At 34.0% G+C, this 20,295-nt stretch overlaps 1 long non-coding RNA gene across 1 annotated transcript; it reads left to right on the forward strand.

The window, feature by feature from the left end:
* The first annotated feature begins 1,226 nt into the window (after positions 1-1,226).
* On the forward strand, positions 1,227-19,608 carry LOC129034696 (uncharacterized). Its single transcript, XR_008501975.1, has 4 exons — positions 1,227-1,238; positions 4,640-4,666; positions 15,682-15,685; positions 17,414-19,608. It is a non-coding gene; the product is annotated as an uncharacterized LOC129034696 (long non-coding RNA).
* The last annotated feature ends 687 nt before the right edge of the window (positions 19,609-20,295 follow it).

The raw sequence follows: 20,295 nt of genomic DNA on the forward strand, positions 1-20,295 counted from the left end.
ACATTTAGAGTCCCTCTGAACTCCTATTTCCAGCTATGGAAATGGAACAATTTGTTCTGTAAACACTTGTGAAGACATATTGTGCTCTCTGATCTCTATTAAGTTTTCATTTGCTAAACTTGAGTCAACTCAGGCAGAAGAAATATATTTTGAGAGCAAGCAAGAAAAAAGCAGCTTTAATTTTTTTTCCCATTTTCAACAGATTCTTGGGTTCTCAACTTTATTTTTTCTGTACAGAAAACTTAATTAATTCTAGAGAAAGATAAATCCTAAGACTACAAGAGAAAGAACTGCTTTCAATTTCTAATAAATCACTAAAATGCTCTTTTATGGCATGTGTTAGTAGACTCTTCCCCATCTTTGTGAGCTTGCTTATTTTCTCCCCTTCTAGAAATTTGTAAGTTAATACACACACTTTGATATGAGAGAAACAGATGATATACTCTTTTAATATTCCATCTACACATAAGACATGCTTGAAAATATCAAACAAATCTAGGTCAAGAAGAAGAGGGATATCTCAATATAAATATTAAAAGCCCCATGTTTTAACAATGATTTAATCATTTTAAAAATTGTCAATACTCAACTTTGGAAAAGATAGAACAGATAAAAACTAAAGAAAAAAACAGAAATTATTGTAAGGAAATGGTGGGTGGGAATTATTAAATCTGAATGAACAAACAATAAGAGTTTGTATTAGTTTGTTTTCTTTTACATAAAATAATCCCATATAAGTTAGTTCCTTTAGCCTTTTCCTTTGACCTTAAGCTGTTCAAGCCTAAAGGAATTCACAAAATTCCTCTTTGTCATTGAACTCTATGTGAACATAGATGTTTTGTAGTTCACACAGATCATAGACTTTTGATCTAAATATATAAAAACAGGGGAAAGAAAGTCAGGAATTCCTAATAGAAATGTAAGATAACATTCTCAGAAATAAGAGCTCATTTGGGTATACTTTTAAATGGTGTAATTTTTTTAAAAAGTGCTTTAGCTTATAAAACAGTGGTTTAGAGGATTCCTTGTGTGATATTTCTGCTACTTCCCCCATTAATAATGACTTTCATTACTTCACTCCCATTATCATATTAAACCCTACAAAGTTTTTCTTTTTCTTTTTTTTTCCAAAATGGGGTCATATATGTAATAAAGCTGCTTATCAGACTAATTAATCACCAATTCTACCTGTGCAGAGTGACAGTGGCACTTTGTGATAGAATTAGAGTGTCTACTCAGTTTATAGTCATTTGTCATCAGAGCTTATTTCTCCGCCATTGGTGAAGAGACCAGTGCAAACATGGTCATTGATCTGCTCTTGCCTCTGAACCACTGTGTAGACCAAGTATTCACTGGTCTGTGGTAAAACTGAAAAACTAAGGACAGCATGGAGAATTTTCAATTAAGTTAAATGTGTTCACTTTTAAAATTTCAATATGTATAAATTCTTACTTTTGATTCAAAATGCCCCCTCTTATAGATTGAGAGTATGCTAAGATTACAGCTGAGTTTTGCTCTTTTGACAACCCCCATCCTCCCACAAACATATATGTACACACTCACATAACCAAGCAGCACAGCACAATGATGGCTCACTAGCCAGGCTTGCCAAACGTTAAAGTAATTTTAACACGTTTTTTATTAAGAAGGTCAACCAAGCCCATGATTCACCTAAAACGATTAATCTCTGTCTCATTATAGTTCTTATTAAACAACTCTTTTATGAGCTCATTTAGAAGTAGGTGTGATCAAATAACAGTTTATCAACAGCTCATGAACATTGAAAAATGTGAAAATTCAGTTTGAAATATCCAATAACTTTGATTATATCCAGGATGGTAACTATACAAGAAAACAAGGATCTTGAGACAGTCCTTCATGTGATAATATAATAATGGTTCACTTTTGCCTCATGAGCATACATATAATTAAGGTATAATCAAAATAAAAAATGCTCAACATATTAATGATTGAAACATCTCATTTATGTTAAATTCAAGTGTAGTTTAAGCAAATTTGAGATTTGTGTATTATTCTAATCTTAATTTTTTTTACTATGTCTTATTTTATATTGAAATTTATACATTTCTTAGATGAGTTTTGATGGTTTGAGATGTGTTCTGAGTCATCTGTTACTTCTTAACTTTGTTCAGGTCTTTTACTCTCTCTCAGTAGTAAATAATACACGTTTTAGTTGAATTCTGTCTGTAGTATCCACTGTAACTTGCAGGAGTAGGGAATCTCATTAAGCATGTTACTGAGAAAACAAATATTCATCACAGTTCTTTACACTGTTCTCATGGGAAATCACATGTAAGCAGATATTTGTTACAAAGTGGTGCACTCACTCACACTGCCTTACTTTCTCTGTGTAACTACTTGATACCATATTGCCGAAGTGTTATTTATTGAAGAGCATCGACTATTTAAAAAATTTATATGAGATCAACTTGAATTATATAGGCTATCAAATGTAGATAAGAGATTAGTGGTGGTTTGAATACATACATACATAAATATAGGAGATTGGGGTTTCATGATGTGATTGGAAATGAGATGAGTGGCAGAAAAATCTCTTATTCAGCATCTGTGTAAGGTGGCTGAGGATAGGAATGTGGACAATAGAGAATAGTTGGTTTCTGGTAAACTTGTGTTTTCCTATTCTTACTCAAATTGAAGGCTTCTTTGTGTATTTGAGGGAAACTAAAGGAAGTTATAGGGGGCTGACATACTTGAAGTTATTATTAATATATTCTCACAAAATACAGTATCACTGAACATTTTTGTTCTCATATAATGACCGTGTTTTTAGCTTATTTATCTCTTGTTGTAATGTCTGTTTCATACAGAAGGAGAAACAAGTTTACTTTAAACGATAATCTTTGCTCCATCAAAGCACAATGATTTACTTTGGCACACTTACATCACACTATACTTAAAAGCTTTATCCTTTAGTTAAATGAGACTTTGAAGCCTAAATTTGCTTTTTGAAATGATACGTTTGAATTTCCAATCATGTATTTTCTTCCCATATACTCTTCAGATAAAGGAAAAGCTTCCATTTTCACTATCTTAAAAGAAACATTTTTTCTTGGATAACAGCTGTAATTCACGCATTCATGTCTAAACACCAGCTAATTAATTCAGAATCAGTATTATATGTAATACTGAAATTAGAGTCTGAGCTAAAATTAACATTGAAATGGTTAACCCTTTCTTCATAAAAATTTTTGCAGAAATCCAGGCCCAGAAGAACCTGAGATTTTCAAGTAATTCTCACATACACACAAAAATACTTTAAAGAGAGATGTGTTGAGGATTGGCAAGCCAGTTAAGTTGATCATATCTTTCATGCCTAGTTCCTCAGTCAAAGGCAAAAATACAGTCCCTTACTGTCAAATTTTGTCTCCAAAACTCCCTTACCCACCATGATCTGTGCTCCCCAGGAAGCTCTGTTTCCTAGAATAAAAACTAAATCAATTTCAGTCTTTGCCCCAGTAGAAACCTGTCCGTATTCCTGAGGGATAGTGAGTTCCTGTCAGCTAGTTATTATTCTGTACCCTCATATTTTCAGGCTACAAGACAGCATTTGTAGTCACCTCCCTTAAACCAAGTATTTTCCTTTACTTCTTATTTTCCTCTCTCATTCAAAACTAACAAAACAGAAATATAAACAACAAAACTCCTTTGACATAAAATTCTGTGTAGAACCTAATCTGTCATCACTTTTAAAATGTCAAACGTGTTCATGGGTTTAAAAAATCACTTGCTACTAAAAGCCTATAATGAAAGAAAATATACCAATCCCACCCATCAGTTCATTCCCCATAGCCTAACGCATTTCAGTATTAATTTCTCTTTATTAACCACCCTTTTGCAGTATATACATACTACTTACTCCCTCTTGTTTTGACATTGCATCAAATAAATATAAAACTATTCCAAAATGTAGTGATTTAGTTGTGTAAAATCTTTTTAATAAGTTGTTACAATTCTTCTCCGGGCTGTGGGTTGGCTGAGCTGACCGCTGGTTGGGATGGACTTGACTGATCTTGGCTGGACTCACTCATATATTTATGTTTAGCTGGTAGGTCAGCTTGGGGCATGCTGGTCTGGTGTGGCCTCTGCTAGGTGACTCAGCTACCCTTCACACATCTCTTACATACTGAAATCTCTCATAGCAGCCAACTCCTATTCTCATGACATACTCTAATGGCATTTTACAGAAGCAAGAGGATGGGAAAATGTGCAAGCAGTCTTTCAAAGCCCTGCTTGCATCACAGTTACTGTTATCCCACTGTTCAAAGAAAGTCACATAGCCAAGTGCAAACTAGGTTTGGGAGCATAGTACCGAAGGGTATGGATACAGGAACAGCATTGATTTGGCCCATAGATGAAATCAAGCTGGCTTCCGGTATTAGAATATGAAACACATTTTCTCAATTAGATTCCTAATCAGAGATTAAATTTTCTGAGTTACTGCGTATATGAAAATCTATTCCACTCCCACATAGTTTGAAAGTTGTGCTGACTATGTTGGAATTCAGGTTCCTGGATTGGAAGTTGTATAATATTTAGTCAGGATAATGTAAAGTTACTCTTTCATTGTCCTTTAGGGTCCAGTATTGTTATTGAGAAGCCCAATGCCTTTTTTTTCCTAATGCTTGTATTTGTGCCCTGTTTTAATCTCTTCAGATTTTAGAGTATTTGTTTATCAGTTATGTACTTATCAGTCTTTTCTCTTTTTCCCTTTATCTTAGAAAATGTGTAATGCTGTGCCTCCGTGTTAATAATTTCATACTTGTCTGATACCCCATGGATTATTTTATTATGGAAACTCATATTCTTCAATTCTGGAAAATTTTCCCATGTTGTGTCTGATAAATTTTCTCCTTCTATTTACTCTTGTCTCCCTTCCTGGAAGACCCAAGTACTTAAATTTAGACCTTCTGAATTAATCACTTAAGTCTGTTATTTTATTTTGGACATCGGTAATCTGTCTGGCAATTCCTATGAATTTGTACATCTCTGGACTTCCAAGGCATCTTTTCTCAATCAGGCCTGCTTCTCAACATTACTTTCTTGCACACCCAAATGTTTCTAAATTCTAAGTCTTCCTATTTTAGTGTTTTCAGGAATTAAATTCCAATATTCTTGCTTTACGCTAGAGATTTGGTGGCATATATTCTGTGCATGATTTATGAAAGAAATTTTCTCTTTTTTATGTCAACTTCTAAATACAGGCATGTGCTGCAGAGTGATGGTGGTCAATGACATACCACATATAAGTCAGTGGTCCTATAAGATTATAATGCCATATTGTTACTGTACCTTTTCTATCTTTCAATATGTTTAGATACACAAATGCTTATCACTGTGTTACAATTGCCTACAGTATTCAGTACAATAACATGTTGTACAGGTTTGTAGCCTAGGAAGAATAAGTTATACCATATAGCCTAAGTGTGTAGCAGGCTATCATCTATGTTTTTCTAAGTATACACTTTGATGCTTGCACAATGATGAAATGGCCTAACGATACATTTCTTAGAGAGTATTCTCACTGGTAAGTGATGCGCGACTGCATTGTGCCATTATTCCTTCATTCACATTTTTGGGTATGAAGCAGTCTTTCAAAATGTTATCTTCTGTTGTCCTTTTTCCCAGTATTTGACCTGATAGATTTATATTTTTCAAAAATTCCTTTATGATCATTTTAGTGATGTCTAGAAAAGTAGTTAAATGAATGTGGCAAGTTTAGCATCTTGAAAAATAAGCCCATTAATATCTAGTTTATAATAATCACATTATTTCTCTCTTGCCATAAATCCAACTTCCAGTTGGGCAACACTATGGTAATCTTCTATTTCTGCTTGTAATCAATAGACCCCCAAATTAATTTACCATTTTTCCTATAAAATCTATAAAATCTCAAGGCATATTCTGATACTAAGGAGGAAAAAGATTTTATGTAGCACCTGGAATGACAACCACAAAGACGGGACAGATACTGACAGACACTTAGACTAACTCCAGAGAAGTAAACTGTTAGTTTGGTGCAAAAGTAATTGCGGTTTTTGCCATGAAAAGTAATCATTGTTGTCATTAAAAGTAATGCCACTAAAAGCAATAGCTATGCATGTTTGACACTTATAATTCATCTCTCTTTTAGCAAGTCCTAAAACATCTATATATCACTTATCAGACTGGACACTTACTAAAATGGTAGGCAAATCTCAGAGACTGGGATTAGAAAAAGTTAATAGTATTCAAAATAGGAAAAAAATTAATTCTGAGAAAAAAAGTAAGAACAAAAAAAATATATTATAATGGCATTAAGGTCCTGAGGTTGAATTCAGGACTGTACTATTACATTAAAATTTTGGTAATACATCAATATTCTAGACAGAGTAAGTTAAGGAAGGGAAAAAGATAGAAGACCTAGCAGACATAGTAATGACTCTAGTAATTTTTAAAATAAACATTTGAGAGTGATGTTTCATAGGCTTGGAGTAACTGGCATCAAATGAAGTTCAAGGAGCAAAATGGAAGTGTGCCATTTATTCAAAAGACTACAGTTCCTGAGTCTGTGAGGGGGAGTTCATGCTTTTATTTAAGAGATTAGTGGAAATGGGACACTGGAGCTACTTGCAAACACATCCTGGTAAAGATTGAGCCAGGAATACTTTAGTACAATCTTATTGGGAACTCAAAGACATTCATAGTTTCAGCATTTGGTGAAAGAAAAGAGCATGATAACTAATAATAGCATCCAAAATTGTTTTTTCTTATGTCCCATACATCCTCAGTTGCCCACGGGGTCCTTAAGCTATGAAATTTTAGAGTCACTTTTAAACCTGTTATTTTGTTCTTTCTTAATTTAAAATCAACTGATAAATCGATTACACTATTGCTATATTTCTTGCTCCTTTTCTTATTGAAGCTGTCATTATCTCTTATTTACATCAATATAATTGTCTCTTTAGTACATTCTCTTTTCATGGTGTCTCATTCAATCCACCTATGTGACCCCAGATTTGTATTTTTAAATCATAATCTGACCACTAACATTCTTGTTTTAAAGCCTTTCAATCCACATTATATATAGAAACTCATATTATGATTGAATGTTATTTAAGCTTTTCCTCATAATCTGATCTAAATCTTGTGTTAATCACAGACTATTTTCTAGGCACACATGATTTCTCAACATTCTTAAATATGCACTGTATGTTATATCGTAAGTTTCGTCTCCATGTTCACACCATTGTCTTTGAATGGAATATCTCTTCCATCCTGCTAGTGAGAGTCTTATCCATTCACACAACTCCAGCCTTTTCTGATCTCCCAGGTCATAATTAGTTTTTTCCTCTCCCTGTTTATAAAGCACTTGTCTTGTTCCTCTACATTAGATTTCATTACAGTACAACATGCAATGCAATGTATTGAGGCACCTCTGTATCTTCTTGTGAGTTTCTTAGGAACAAAGGCAGTATCTTCCTCATCTTCACATCCACTTTATTTTCTAGTTGAATGTCTTGCTCGTGATAGATGTTAGTCCAGTGAAATCCAATGATCTTCCTCTTCTTCGTGCTGTGCTACAATGCGTAACTACTTTCATATTCTTTGTGCAATCCACTTCCCATAAGAGTTATTTCCTCTACCTGAAAGTTTATGATGTACATTGAATACCTTAATATGTATGAAATTAGCTAGTTTCCTTATGTGTTTTTATTGTATTCTGTTCTCCTATACATTGGTAATTTGTTATAAATTTGAAAAAATAAACTGGATTTAGGCATGTACATAAACACTTAGACTGCATATGTAACTGGAAAATTATGTTAGCTTCATGCAAGGAGGGAGTGCATCACAATGCTAAGAATAGTCAAATGTGAGTTAGTGCTATGGATAGAAATATATAGCTCTCTTTTATGAAGATAATAAATTGTGAATTAAACTAATTTATTTATGTTCTAGACTCAGTTCATTGTCAGTGTACAGACAGAGCTTTACTTTCAAAGAATAGCTACACACAGAAAAAATTCTAGGATCCAATACTTTTTGAACACCCCGTAGTTGAGCATTACAATAGTATTATTAGATAATTTTAGAGTGCCAATTATAGTCTTATAAATACAATCTGTGAAACTGGAAAGTTCTCAAGGAAATAAGTTTGAAGATGGTGATCTTTAAGAGCATGGATCATAAATTAAAATAATCAAAACCAGTTGTTGTAGAAAGAAACAAAATAAAGGCTAGGGAAGTTTATAGAAACAATAATCTTAAAAATAAAGACATCTGAAATGTTATTATCAAAAGAAATCCATGTGAAATGCTTAATTTCTGAAAACAAATAAAAATCCAAAAAAGAGGAAGTCAAGCTTTCATGGAAAACTTCAAACAAATGACAAAACAGGATTATTTAAAACACAGTTAAACACTCCCTGGAATAGAGAATGAAGAAGAACTAACATTAGCAAGGTAGAAAAGAAACTGACATTTTAGTCTGCAAGATGGACCCTTAATTCACAGAAATTATCCTTTAGTATTTTCAAAAGTTGTTCTAAAACTTTGGTGATACTCTAATTCGAGACATGGGTAGGAAAAGGGGGGATTTGTATGCCTTTTACTGAACCACTTTTACTCATGCTCAGCCTCAACATTATTCTTTTCTTTCAACTGCATGACTATACCTTGGGAGGAATAAATAATTTGAAAATATATGAGTCAACAAAGAAAGAAATGCAGAGTTGCAGACTGATAATGGAAATTACAGAGGTTATAAAATATCATATATTGTGTTGCCATTAAGATGAAAGGAATACAGGAAGTTATAAATAACTCACATCATTTTTTAAAAGACTGCTTTTTAAATATTCTTTGTGGAAGCATAACTGATAAAAGTCTAGTCATTTTTCATGTGAAGTCATTCTTCTCCATAAGCAACTTGCTAAAGTGAGAAAACAGGATTAGACAATGGTTGCATTGTTTCATTCAGTACTTCTGAATGAAATGTCATATCCTGAGTACAGTCTCATACATGAGTGAAACGTTGAATGGTTTTGAAATATGTAGGTGTTATGCAACAGAAATGTGAAACAGTCTATAAAAATAATGCTTTTATTATGGAACAATAAAGAAATCACAAAGAAAAGAACCATTTATGGTATTACCAACTTATTGAATTCTTTACAATTTATAAAGTGTTTTCAGGTACATAATTCAATTAAGTTTCCCTAAGAACTCTGTAATCTAGCCATTTAATACTATTTTTCTTACACAGACACCAAATATAATTAAATGACTTGCTTAAAGTCTCATAGGTAAATCTTTTGATTTTTAAGTCAAAGCGGTAGAGAAGTTGTAAGTCTAGGAAAAGGTGAAAAAACATATTGGAGAGAACGGCATCTGCTATTTTCAAGAATAGCTCAGGCCTTACACTTATTAAGTGACTTTACTTGCTGTATTTACTATGAGATAGAAAGAACTAAGATGTCAGGAAACAGAAAAGAATGACTCTATTGAAACAGTCTCATATTATTCTTCAGTTCTGCACAGTTTGATATTATTCTGAATTATGTAACATTCTGCAAAGGAAAAGGGACCAATTTACCCATATTTCATGTTGAGCCAGTAAGAAAGCCCAGACCACTTGGATCTTCTAACTTCCATTGAAAACTGAAGGTGAGGTAGAGCAAGTTTGCATGAGATGATTTGGAAAAGAAAGGGGATAGGTAAGAGGAATTTACTTATTGGATCCAAACTAATTAAATCATGCAACAAATGCCTTATGTATGTCACCTTGGTGAGAGAAAGGGAAAGTCGCAGAGAATATATATAGTCTACTTTAATGACAAAGATTTGTTTCTGGCAGGATCTTAAAATATTAGATCTCAACATCAACATTGATGTATGTAATTTTTACACTATATTCATAGTGGCTTTCAAAGAGGCTAGAAATTAATAAAGTTTGGTTTAAAGTAAAAGAGTTGTGAACTAGTGCACTGTAAAATTGTTTGGTTATATTAGCACACAGAAATGTTCTCTGATCCACTAATTATCCCATGTATTTTCCTACTTCTGGAAAATATCTGTCAAAACGCTTTCTCTGATGATAACGATGACTACAGTTGTATATATTCTAAATATATAAATGAACTAAACATCTCAAAAAATGTGTATGCTTCACAATTGATTCTCTGTATTCACCTCTCAAACTTAATTTTCTGTAGTTAGTTGCTACTTGCAACTTTTACTTTGCAAATAAAATTCACTAAATATAATATCTTTTGAGTGTCTGTTTTACATTAAAATAATTTTATTTACATTGTCAGTTTTTTTTAATTTAAAAATACTTTATTGCTAAAAGATGCTAATGATCAACTGAAACTTCAGTGAGTTGCAATCTTTTAGCTGGTGGAGGGTCTTGCATGGATGTTGATGGCTGTTGGCAATTTATTTATTTATTTTTTAATTTTATTATTATTATACTTTAAGTTTTAGGGTACATGTGCACAACATGCAGGTTTGATACATATGTATACATGTGCCATGTTGGTGTGCTGCACCCATTAACTTGTCATTTAGCATTAGGTATATCTCCCAATGCTATCCCTCCCCCCTCCCCCCACCCCACAACAGTCTCTGGTGTGTGATGTTCCCCTTCCTGTGTCCATGTGTTCTCATTGTTCAATTCCCATCTATGAGTGAGAACATGCGGTGTTTGGTTTTTTGTCCTTGCGATAGTTTGCTGAGAATGATGGTTTCCAGTTTCATCCATGTACCTACAAAGGACATGAACTCATCCCTTTTTAGGGCTGCATAGTATTCCATGGTGTATATGTGCCACATTTTCTTAATCCAGACTATTGTTGTTGGACATTTAGGTTGGTTTCAAGTCTTTGCTCTTGTGAATAGTGCCTCAAAAAACATACATGTGCGTGTGTCTTTATAGCAGCATGATTTATAATCCTTTGGGTATATACCCAGTAATCGGATGGCTGGGTCAAATGGTATTTCTAGTTCTAGATCCTTGAGGAATCGCCACACTGACTTCCACAATGGATGAACTAGTTTACAGTCCCACCAACAGTGTAAAAGTGTTCCTATTTCTCCACATCCTCTCCAGCACCTGTTGTTTCCTGACTTTTTAATGATCATCATTCTAAGGGGTATGAGATGGTATCTCATTGTGGTTTTGATTTGCATTTCTCTGATGGCCAGTGATGATGAGCATTTTTTCATGTGTCTTTTGGCTGCATAAATGTCTTCTTTTGAGAAGTGTCTGTTCATATCCTTTGCCCACTTGTTGATGGGGTTGTTTGTTTTTTTCTTGTAAATTTGTTTGAGTTCATTGTAAATTCTGGATATTAGCCCTTTGTCAGATGAGTAGATTGCAAAAATTTTCTCCCATTCTGTAGGTTGCCTATTCACTCTGATGGTAGTTTCTTTTGCTGTGCAGGAGCTCTTGAGTTTAATTAGATCCCATGTCAATTTTGGCTTTTGTTGCCATTGCTTTTGGTGTTTTAGATGTGAAGTCCTTGCCCATACCTATGTCCTGAATGGTATTGCCTAGGTTTTCTTCTAGGGTTTTTATGATTTTAGGTCTAACATTTAAGTCTTTAATCCATCTTGAATTAATTTTTGTATAAGGTGTAAGGAAGGGATCTAGTTTCAGCTTTCTACATATGGCTAGCCAGTTTTCCCAGCACCATTTCTTAAATAGGGAATCCTTTCCCCATTGCTTGTTTTTGTCAGGTTTGTCAAAGATCAGATAGTTGTATATATGCGGCATTATTTCTGAGGGCTCTATTCTGTTCCATTGGTCCACATCTCTGTTTTGGTACCAGTACCATGCTGTTTTGGTTATTGTAGCCTTGTAGTATAGTTTGAAGTCAGGTAGCGTGATGTCTCCAGCTTTGTTCTTTTGGCTTAGGATTGAGTTGGCGATGCAGGCTCTTTTTTGGTTCCATATGAACTTTAAGATAGTTTTTTCCAATTCTGTGAAGAAAGTCATTGGTAGCTTAATGGGGATGGCATCGAATCTATAAATTACCTTGGGCAGTATGGCCATTTTCACAATATTGATTCTTCCTACCCATGAGCATGGAATGTTCTTCCATTTGTCTGAATAGACCAATAACAGGCTCTGAAATTGAGGCAATAATCAATAGCTTACCAACCAAAAAATGTCCAGGACCAGATGGATTCACAGCCGAATTCTACCAGAGGTGCAAAGAGGAGCTAGTACCATTCCTTCTGAAACTATTCCAATCAATAGAAAAAGAGGGAATCCTCCCTAACTCATTTTATGTGGCCAGCATCATCCTGGTACCAAAGACTGGCAGAGACACAACCAAAACAGAGTTTTAGATCAATATCCTTAATGAACATTGATGCAAAAATCCTGAATAAAATACTGGCAAACCAAATCCAGCAGCACATCAAAAAGTTTATCCACCATGATCAAGTGGGCTTCAACCCTGGGATGCAAGGCTGGTTCAACATATGGAAATCAATAAATGTAATCCAGCATACAAACAGAATCAAAGACAAAAACCACATGGTTATCTCAATAGATGCAGAAAAGGCCTTTGACAAAATTCAACAACCCTTCATGCCAAAAACTCTCAATAAATTAGGTATTGATGGGACGTATCTCAAAATAATAAAAGCTATCTATGACAAACCCACAGCCAATATCATACTGAATGGGCAAAAACTGGAAGCATTCCCTTTGAAAACTGGCACAAGACAGGGATGCCCTCTCTCACCACTCCTATTCAACATAGTGTTGGAAGTTCTGGCCAGGGCAGTCAGGCAGGAGAAGGAAATCAAGGGTATTCAATTAGGAAAAGAGGAAGTCAAATTGTCCCTGTTTGCAGACGACATGATTGTATATCTAGAAAACCCCATTGTCTCAGCCCAAAATCTCCTTAAGCTGATAAGCAACTTCAGCAAAGTCTCAGGATACAAAATCAATGTACAAAAATCACAAGCATTCTTATACACCAATAACAGACAAACAGAGAGCCAAATCATGAGTGAACTCCCATTCACGATTGCTTCAAAGAGAATAAAATACCTAGGAATCCAACTTACAAGGGATGTGAAGGACCTCTTCAAGGAGAACTGCAAACCACTGCTCAATGAAATAAGTCAGTTTTTAAAAATGTTTTTGTGGCATTGGTTCTAGTTGTCTCTGTCTGGAAAAAATTGATTTTTCAAATCAATTTAAAAAGTTGGCAGAGCAATATATAGTCACTTAAGCAAGCCTGTATGTATGTGGACAAGTAGACTTTAAGGATTACTCTCATTTTTATTATCAATGTGTCTAAAACTCTAAATTTTTTAAAGGAGATCACCCACTCATTATTTTTTTTCTAAGCCATAATAAATATCAATTTATGTTATTTTACACAGTAAATATTTTATTACATTAATAATCTATTTCCTCTATTGAAGTATTCTCGTTTTGTTTCCATGTTTTTAAAACTATACATATTGTAAATAATATTGTAAAGCTGGTAATTTGTAAAGGTAAATTATAACAATAGAATGCATAAGTAAATCAGTGTGGACATGTTTGGATTATTACACAATTTAGCCAAATTGCCCCTTGGAAAGTTTATTTTAATTGTATATTTCTACCAAAAAAATATGAGAGTGCCTCGTGTCTTCTTCGCTGTTAGTTCTTAGTCTCTTAAATTTTTGTCATTTGTAGTGATCAATAATGCTTTCTTACGGTGTTTTAATGTTTAACTTTAGACCATACAGTAGAAAATGTATTCATATCCCTTTGCCCATTTATATGTCAAATTTTATGAAGCATCTGTCCATCTCTTGAAATTATTTTCATTTTAACTGACCTACCAAGTGTTTTATATATTAAAAGTGTTCAAATTTCTTTTTCTTATTTGCTACAAATTCACGTTTCCAATGTTTCACTTGTTTTTCAATCTTGATTATAGTATTTTTTAGCCATTCATATTTATTTCCGTATGCTCAAAATCATTTTTCTCATTTCAATTTTTGAGATTGAAATACTTTTGGAAATGCATTCAGTGCAATCTAATTGTTGGTTTTCATATTATTTTGCAGGCTAATGGGGAATACTGCAGAAGCACCAGGAATATCAGCTGTTGACAGCTGCTCTATTAATTTGACTATCCCCAGAGTGCTCCATAGCCTGAAGTTATTTCTATTGATGGAGCCAAGTACTCAATCCATTTGTTTTCACTCTATTAACACATTTATTTTCTACAATAATTCCATGATATAGGTTACTATTATCATTCCTGTCTTACATATGAGGAATCTAGAGCACAAGAGGTTAAGATGTTGTTCTAAGTTTATGCCAACTTAGAAATAAGTTTATGCAAACAGGTAGAAATTGGGAGAGCTGAGCTTTAAACCCAATCTGTCTTATTTCAGAGTTCACACACTTAACCCTTCACTATTACTGCCTCTACAGCAAGTTTTGGCACTCTTTTTAATGAGCTTCCTGGTAGGTCCCTTGAGTGATTGTGTGGCCAAGATGCATTTCTTTTGGAAGCTCGAACTGTTTATTTTAAGCTTCACTTACATGAACCTCATTTATGACCTTTTCCTGAAGAGAATGATCACATTTTAAAGCTGTGCTAATTTCCATGTCTAGCTTCTGTTATAGGCTCACTTTAAGCTTTTTGTCTTTCTTTGGACTACTAGAAATTATCAGAAGGAAGTTTTCTTTTAACTCCTTTGTCTGGGTACTCTTAAATGCTGACTTTAAATAGAATGACATTATTTGATACATGCGAATTATGTATATAGAAATGTAGCTTTCTCTCTAAAGCTTTAAGTTTATTGTACATTTTATTATGCCATTCCATGAAATATGATTGATTAATTAATAATTATGAACGAGTCCTGGGTATACTTAGCAGTACTTTACTTCTTTCAAATATGGCATTTTTACAGACTTCAAAGACTTCTTTGTATTGCATAGCTAGAGATCACGTCACACAGTATTATGGCTGATATTCATTGATTCATCGTCTTCATCACTGGTGACTTTAGAATATTCTTATTCAACAGCTCAATTTTTCTAAAGAACATTATTTAGAAAATTTACTTAATTAAACTATATACATGGATGAGATAATATGATGATAAAAGAGCTCTGAATATAAAGTCAGAAGGCTTAGGTAACATTTTATTTTTTTACTTCATGATGTTGTGATTTCAAATATTAGGCTTTCAAATCTTGGTTTCCTCAACTTTAAAATGTAAATAATAGAATATACCATTTATACATGGCACAGATATTGAAATAATTAGAATAGACATCAAGTAATGGTGGGTGAATGCATTTTGTTATAAAGCACCCCATATAAATATGAGATTCTATATGTTATTCGATATAAAATCATCAATAAAAATTATAGCAATACCAGAAAATGTATATTGACAATGACAAAGCACTTAGCCACTGTAAGGATAATGAATTATTTTTATTTAAATAAAAAATAAGAATCCAATATTGCTGTTGTTATAATTCTATATAGCCATTTCTTGAGGTGTAGATTATTAAACATAGAATCAACGTCATTTTATGAGTAAATGTTTTCCATTACACCACAAACATTCTTAAATATGTTTTTGCATTGAAATTTCTTGTTAAAATCTGGTAAGTTAAAGTTGGGTGCATATGTGTATGCATGTGTGCATATATTCATGTTTGTTTTATATGAGTCAACAAAGGTTTAAGTTGTAATTTATACCTGTGTTAAATAATTTGTCCATTTGTTTCTTCTTATTTTATGTTTTTGATATGTTTCCCTAGTTTTGGAGGAAAAATATATTCTGAGTGAATTCAGTGATTTGGAATTAAGATTTATTTACGGAAATCATTTTGTTTCATAGGAAATGTTACTAAAAGTGATTGCTAATCATTCTCAGAGACAAAGAAGATGTGTATTTTTAATACTAGGAATGGGTTGCTCTGAATACACCACCTGGGGAATATCATCTGAGGGTGACTTTGGTTGTGGTGCTTTTTAAGGCTGCCTTTAATTGCTTTTGCATGCAGCTATATTCATGAATGTGCATTCATCAAAGAATGAAGAGCTATGTGACATTTTCAAGTTTTACTAAGTCAACTAGCATCCGTTGCCATAGTACTCAGAAATAAGGAAGCCAGGAAAAGGCAGAGCTGTTTTTCATTATGCATTGAAAGATGTCAGCAGGATTAAAGTATAAAAGCAAAAAGCAAAAAAAAAGCTAAGAGAAGGTGAACTACTTACCAAATGGTCACTAATGAATATAAAAAGCAAATACACCAGCCAGTACTTTTGGAGAAGGATGAGATTGAAAAAAGATGTAATTAAAGGGAAGGGTAACTTTATTATTTCTGAAAATATAAAAAATGCCTGATTCTCTCTTTTCTCAGGTAAGAAAAAATGTTATCCCCATACATATAATATCTCTTAATTTAAGAAAACACCATCCTCTGCTAGGGAATAGTTTGAGCTGGTTTTATGCCTTGAATGAAATAAGGATGCATAAAAATAATTTTGTGCCCTTCAAATAACCTTTGAGTAAAATTAATATTCAAGAATATACTTGATAATTAGGGCTAGAACTTTGTAAATAAGTATAACCTTTAAAAATAAACGTCAAACATTATTTAAATATGGTGGCTTCATAACTAGACCCCCAACTCTGTAATTTCTAAATGTCAATGAATTTTGACAATGATACAATGTTTACAGTGTAATATAAACAGGCCACACATTCATTGCCATCATTATTCCAATATCTCTCTTCCAAGATCATCATTTCTGAAATTTCTTCTCTGATCTTAACTTACTAATCTGAGTTATCTTATTTTCTCATAAGCTGGATTTTGTCCTCAACTTTCAAGCCAGAGATTTGATCTTCCACTCTTCTGATTGATCAGAATTTCCATAGTCTTGATTTTCTGTCCTAACTTCCTACTTAATCTCTCAATTTTTTCCCTCATCTTCTGACTATTGCAGGAGAAAGCTATACAAAAAAAAAATTGATTGGTTACATTACAAACACAATCTATCAAATTTCATTTTGACCTGCCTTACTGCTAAATAAACCTTCTATTTTTCCCTTATTGAGCCAAAATTCTATTTGGGATTTCCAAATTTCAGTATTCTCTCTTTCAGACTTCTTCCACATTTCTTTAACTCTAGCCTGAGCTTCCATACATATTGTGAAATTATTCTATCTCCCTACTGTATATGGACTGTTAATGTTAAATGAAATGGTGTACATTAGCTTCTCTGTTTCACTCCAAAATGTACCTTGTTTGTCACTCATTTCTTTTCATTTTCCATCTCTCTGAATGCATGCCAGACCCTCCACCAAGGCTCTTAATTTTATCTTCTTTCCTTTCCAGATTGAAACTAAAAATCCTGATGAGTTAAATAGTACCCTAGTTAAGCAGTAATGCAAGCTGAAGAAAATTCTTCCACTGTTAGGCTGGGCGTGGTGGCTCACACCCACCAGCACTCACACCAGCATTTTGGGAGGCCAAGGCGGGTGGATCACCTGAGGTTAGGAGTTCGAGACCAGCTTGGCCAACGTGGTGAAACCCCGTCTCTACTGAAAATACAAAAATTAGCCAGGCATGATGGCAGGTGCCTGTAATCCCAGCTACTCGGGGGGCTGAGGCGGGAGAATCGCTTGAACCCAGGAGGCGGAGGTTGCAGTGAGCAGAGATGGTGCCATTGCACACCAGCCTGGGAGACAGAACGAAACTCCATCTCAAAACAACAACAACAAAGAAAATTCTTCCACCGTGTAGAAAATGCATCAACATTATTCTAAGACTTTCTTCAGGAAATCCCGGCATTTAAAGTCAGCCCTTTAATACTATGCTTCTTATTAAAACCAAAGACTAATGTATAACCAAAACTGAAAGCTCCATAGGTTACATTGTGTTAACATAAATGAGATAAAATTACTGTGATAGAAATATGCTTTAGTTTCTCTCTACAATTACAAAAACGGAAGTTGAATGAGGAATTTAAAAGATAACAATACACTTTTATCTTGTAACTTAGTGTTAATCTCAGTGAAATATACTTTTCAGGATAACATTTTCAAATGGAGCAAGTATCGTTACAGATTGATGGCATAGCCTTTATTTGCCTTGTTAACATTAAGGTAGGAAGACTTCTGACACAAAAATGTCAGACTAACAGTAGTGACTCAGAAGCAGAAATTCAAAAAACGCACTTGCTGTAAATTTTGCTACACTGCCCAGGGCACTTCTTTGTCTGTATGTGTAACATGTATTCAGCTATTGTAAAGTTTCTTTAACAGTCCTGGAAGTACTATGACAGTAACAAGGAAGATTGATAGCAGATTCCATGCCTCTTTGTTAATCACATTAAGAACTCTGCTTGGTACTCTTTGATGTTGTGTCTGGAAATATATATCCCCACCACACCATATTGAAAGCTTTCATCCTATTACCCATCTGCTGCCAGAACAGTTTAAATGCAAAATGATCAGTTTAAATGCAAAAAATGGGTGATGGGGTGTGAAAGTCAAAGATTTGCCAAGCATACCGTTTTTCTACTACTCGTTCTTCTAATTACCTTTTGGGAAATGAGAGAACCTAACCATACAACATTTTGAAATGTTTCCTTAGGGAATCTGAATAATATTTTATGTAGCTTGAGTTATATGATAATGACAAGCATGTCTTCAAACATTAAAATTAAACCCATGGATGTGGCATAGTGCCTGTTGTTTTTCATCATAGGAGTTTATGATAAAACTGAGCACTGGAGTCTGCAGTTTATAAAAAATGTTTCCTTCTATTTAGCTGGAGGAGTTTCTTAGACTAGTGGATTGGTTCCCAGGTCCTACAGTCAGATAAATAAAAAGTTGCAGCAGGGGGACCAACTAGTAGTGAGTACATTTCATCAGTTGGAGAGAGAAAATTTATTTCTTCAATTACTTTAGAACATCTGCATGTTACAAAGAGGAATGTGCATTAACACAATTAACCATTTCTTTTTTTTAATTGAATTCATGGATTCATTCCTAAGTTTTCTAATCAGTTTTGCTCTGGTGTCATAAGTTAAGGGAGAATCAATACCAAACTTATTTTCCTGCATGAAGAGATTGCTTGGATAATAGATTTTTTCCAATGCTTTTGGAAATATTGAGTCTAATAAAATAACTCTAACAGAGATACAATTATTCATATCAGTAAGTTGTTCATCAGAAATATTTCACAAACACTAGACCTGAATCTATATTGGAGGCAAAATCATTCAATTCAGTAGAGCAGTTGCAATTTTCTCATATAGTAAAATGACCAGTTGCACCTAGTAAAGAGTACAGCACAACCCCTAAGTGCAGGGGATCTGGAGGCAAAACATGTGGGTCAAAGGCTCACTGTATCAATTTCCAGCTGTGCAATCTTGGGAAAGGTTCTTCATTTGTAAAATGATGCTTAAAAGCTGTACCTGACTTTTAGGATTGTTGTAAACATTAAATTTATAAATGAGAATGATCTTATAACTGTACATGTTAACCATTGTTTAAACCTTTATGAATAAAATTCTAGATGAGTCACTGACACAGTTTGGCTGTGTCCCCACCCAAATCTTATCTTGAATTGTAGCTCCCATAATTCCCACGTGCTCTGGGAGGAACCTGGTGGGAGATAAGTGAATCATGGGGGAGGTTTACTCCATACTATTCTTGTGGTAGTGAAGAAGTCTCACAATAGCTGTTGGTTTTATAGTGAGTTTCCCTTTGGCTTGGTTCTCATTCGCTCTTGCTTGCTGCCATGTAAGACTGGGATTGCCTGGACTGTGAGGCCTCCCCAGCAACGTGAAACTGTGAGTCCATTCATTTTCTTTATAAATTACCCAGTCTTGAGTATGTCTTGATCAATAGAGTGAAAATGGACTGATAACAGTCTTGGACTGTGAGCTCCAAGAATTAAATGCTGTGTAGAATGATGGAATATCCTGGGAAGACATCTACAGCTCTGGAGAGGCACTACCTAAAATAAAGAACTTATGTCAGAAAGGAAAATCAAACCTACCTTCATCTTAATGGATTCTCATTAACTACATTACTGGTGAACATTTTTCATACATGGCTGATTTTCTCAGCTGACACTACAATCAGATTTCGTTCCTTCTCCAAACAGGGATGTGTTTACTCTCAAGAAATGCAATCTAATTTAAAATTGGGTGGAGAAAAACCATGTCAAAAAACACAGTAGTTGTATGGCTAAAATAGATCAACCAC

Source organism: Pongo pygmaeus, chromosome 3 (assembly GCF_028885625.2).
Source record: "Pongo pygmaeus isolate AG05252 chromosome 3, NHGRI_mPonPyg2-v2.0_pri, whole genome shotgun sequence".
In the NCBI taxonomy this organism is placed as follows: Eukaryota; Metazoa; Chordata; class Mammalia; order Primates; family Hominidae; genus Pongo; species Pongo pygmaeus.